We start from the raw sequence: 4,121 nt of genomic DNA on the forward strand, positions 1-4,121 counted from the left end.
GTCAACTTTCCTGCTCCTCTGATGCTGCCTGGCCTGCTGTGCTCCTCCAGCTCCACACTGTGTTATCTCTGACCCCAGCATCGGCAGTTGTTACTATCGTTGAGGCAATAGCTGGGGTTGTGTACAGTCACAAATCCTTCTGACTACTCTTAAATAAACAAACAGTCTAAATAGCCACTGGTGGTACATTATAACAAACATTCAAATCATCAGAAACTCACTGCACAATAACAGAAACTCATCAAATCCAAATTAGGGGTGAGGACAAGTCAGCAGAGGCCTGTAACAGACTGGAATCCAGAGAAGGAGTATTCAGTTCCACCGTCCTCTCGTGACTTGTCCTCACCGCTAATGCAGACAGAACTGCAAAACAGGAGCAGGCATTTGGGTGACACAAGCCCCTCCATGGCCTACTGCCCAGGTCCACTGATGCCCATCTTGGTCAGGCCCAGGATCAGACCTACAAGGAAATTCCCCCCAAATCTGCCTACTGCACTTCGCTTGGTGTGGGGCAACTAACAATTTAAAAACAGCCCTATTAAATAACTAAACAGGGGCAGGAAATGAAAACACTAAATAAACAGCAAACCTGTTTCATCCAGGCCACAGACTGCTCTGGCACCTGGTGAAGCTATTTCAGGTTTTCATGGGTTAATGGATCTAAAGCCTGTTTGGCTCGCATAGTGAGTCTTAACAAGCAGCATTTAACAAGATATAGCTTATTGCATGATAGTAATTATGTTTAGCTTGCCAATTTGAGAGACTATTAGGAGGTAAGGATGATGCATCAGATTCCATTAAGCTCATTTCCCTTCAAATCTGCTCCACCATTCAATATGATCATAGCTGGTCATCCGATCAGTCCCCTGTTCCCGCTTCCCCCCATTCCCTTTGATCCCTTTAGCCCAAGAACCAGGTCTAACTGTCTGCGTGAAGACATTTCTCCTCATCTCGGTCTAAAATGGCCCACCCTGAATCCATATCCATAGACTTTGACCCCTGGTTCTGGACTCCATAGTCACCTTCCAGTGTTTACCCTGTCTAGCCATGTTCAAATCTTATAGAAACCTATAAGATCACCTCCCTCACCCCCACAATTCTTCTCAACTCCAGTGAACATAGTCCTAAACGATCCAGTCTCTGTTCATAAGTCAGGAATCAGTCTAGTAAACCTTTGCTGCACTCTCACCATCACCAGAACATCCTTCCTCAGATAAGGAGGCTTATACTCCAGGTGTGGTCTCACCAAGGCCCTATACAATTGCAGGAAAACATCCCTGCTCCTGTACTCGAATCCTCTCAAATCCCAAGGTGGAACCTGAACCCAAACCCAGAACTTTTGGCCAGAGGTGGACACGACAGACTGGACAAACTGGGGATGTTTCCATTGCAGCAGAAAAGCTGAGTGAGGATGTGATTGAGATGGATAAAATTATGAGGGGCATTGACAGGGAGACAGGAAGGAATGTTTCCCATTAACGGAAGGATCAATGAATTTGGGGCATAGATTTAAGGTAAGGAGCAGGAGGTTTAAAGAGGATGCAAGGAAAACATTTTTTCACCCAGGAGTGATGGGAATCTGGAACTCACTGCCTGTAAGGGTGGTCGAGATAGAAATCCTCATAACACTTTAGTATTTAGATGTGCATTTGCAATGCTAAGGCCTGCCAGTCAAGTGCTGGAAACCACTTTCTGAAGAAGGGTCTTGACCCGAAACATCAGCTTTCCTGCTCCTCTGATGCTGCTTGGCCTGCTGTGTTCATCCAGCTCTACACCTTGTTATCGCTGGATTAGAATAGTTGGGTGGTTGTTTTTGACTGGCACAGACTTGGGACAAAGGGCCTTTTTTCTGTACTGTAGACCTCCACGATTGCAATAAAAGAATCCCCAAATATTGTATCTTTACACTAGCAAAGCAGGAAGCAAAATTCACAACCTGCTGCAATGGGATTTGAACTTTCAAACTCCGGCTTACAAACACAGCACTATCCAGGAAACCTGGCGTCCATTGTCAATGCAGCATAGCAATTCTCCGCAAAGCCCTCAAGCTTTTGTTTAATTCTTTCCTCTATTAACAATTTATGATCTGACTTTGAAATACCATACTTTTGTCAATATTTCACACAATGAGAAATTTCCCCACTTTTTTTAAAACTGTTTTTAAGAAAAACACCAAGCACACACACAAACGCCGCTGGACTTAAAACACATCCAAGTTTCTCAGAAACTTGGCTCAGAGACGAGTTGCAGTGAAACAGGAGACCCTTCAGCCTCTTAAACTGGTGCTGGCTCTTTGGAAAAAGAAGTGAGCTAATCTACTCCCTACACTTGCCACTGCAACCAACTCCATGTTATCTTTGTCAGAGATAGTAAGAACTGCAGATGCTGGAGTCAGAGATAACACAGTGTGGAGCTGGAAGAACGCAGCAGGCCAGGCAGCATCAGAGGAGCAGGAAAGCTGACGTTTCTGATCGGGACCCTTCTCAGAAAAACAGTCCCGACCCGAAACATTAACTTTACTACTCCTCTGATGCTGACTGGCTGTTGTGTTCCTCCAGCTCCACACTGTGTTATCTCTACGTGTTTTCTTTGCGTATTTACTCAATTGCCTCTTGAAAGCCACGACTGAACTAGACATGAACCATCCATGCGAACAAAAAGCGATTTTTACTCATGCCACCTCTGGATTTTGCCCCATTCGCCTTAAATTCAATGAATCCTGCTAACTGTTGCACTTCCTACCACCTCCCCTGTCTGCACCCTCAATGCTTTTGAAACCATCAAATACAACACAGGTTTAATGACCCCCCCGGCTCCCTCACAACAGGGAGGAGGGCACTCACACAGTCACAAAAAAAAATGCCGTTTGCAAGCGATGCTGCAAGACGACCCAAAGACAAGTGACAAAACGACAACTCGTATCCAGCCAATTCACATAAGAGACCCACCCCGGGCTTTGTTGTGACTCAGAGACACACACACACACACACAAAGAAGAGGAGCAAGGAGCGTTGGTTTTCAGAACGGCTAGTGATAACTGCAAATAAAAACAAAACTGTTTCACAGCAACGACAGCCCCACAGCCCTGATCTTGCTCTGCATACCTGCTCCAACAAGACCACGGTTTCCCGTGCAGCGACCGCCAACGCTGGGTTCCAATGGAATGTTGCCCCGGGAGCGCGTGACTACAATGTAACAATTGCAGCCAATGTAACTAACAGAGGGGTTTCCCCCGCGAGAGGGAGTTCCTGCTCACCAACACAGCACCGAAAGCCACACAGGACAAACTTCCAAACAGCAAGGAGACAACACCAATCCTACCCCCCCACCACCCCCCCCCCCCCGCTTCGTCGTACAGGCAGCCCAAGCTGCATTGAATCGCTCACCGGGGTTCGCAAAAAGGGATTTACAGGCATCGAAAAAAATAAACATAATCACGTGTAAAAGTTCCGATGTTCTCAAGATAGGGGTTTAGGATTTGTGAATGGGGAATAGATTCGCGTTTCGGATTGTTTGGTGGTGAAATCGAAAACCTGCCTTGACACTGTGAGGAACATGGGGGCACATTTTTTTAAAGTGAAACGCGGGAGGTTTATAGGAGATTTGAAGAAGATGTTTTCATCCATTTCTGTTTTGTAGAATGCACCGCCTGGGAGGCTAGTTGAGGCGGAAAACCTCACAACCTTTAAAGAAAAACTTGAATGAGCATTTGAAGTGACATAACATTCAAGGCTATAGGCCTAGTCTTGGAAGGTAGGACCAGTGTGCATTTTTGGCAGGACAGATTCGATGGGCTGAGAGGCCTCTTCTCTACTGTATCATTATATAATTCCTAAATGAATGCAAAATATTGCAGCTGTTGGAAGTCTAAAGTGATAACAGAAAATGCTAAGAAACACAGAAAATCAAAGTTCTGAAGAAATGATACTATGGACTCAAAATGTTCACCGTTTCTCTCTCCATAGATACTGCTGGACCAATTGAGTTTCTTCAGTTTTTCTCTTTCTAGACTTGTCTGCACTTACGCTGATAGCATCACAGACTGCAATTCATGAGGTCACCTCAAGGGAGGCAGTGATGTTGGGGTAATATCACTGGACTAGAATCCCAGACCATTGTTC

General features: G+C 45.5%; 1 protein-coding gene across 1 annotated transcript in view; it reads right to left on the reverse strand.

Moving 5' to 3' along the window:
* LOC109920582 (oxysterol-binding protein-related protein 1-like) overlaps positions 1–3,258 on the reverse strand; it is a 198,949-nt gene extending 195,691 nt beyond the window's left edge. The window contains exon 1 of the mRNA XM_048595574.1: positions 3,105–3,258. The gene's annotated coding sequence lies outside the window, so the exon portion shown is untranslated. The remainder of the gene's footprint in view (positions 1–3,104) is intronic.
* Positions 3,259–4,121: the final 863 nt, after the last annotated feature.

This window comes from Rhincodon typus, chromosome 4 (assembly GCF_021869965.1).
Source record: "Rhincodon typus isolate 14 chromosome 4, sRhiTyp1.1, whole genome shotgun sequence".
Classification (NCBI taxonomy): domain Eukaryota; kingdom Metazoa; phylum Chordata; class Chondrichthyes; order Orectolobiformes; family Rhincodontidae; genus Rhincodon; species Rhincodon typus.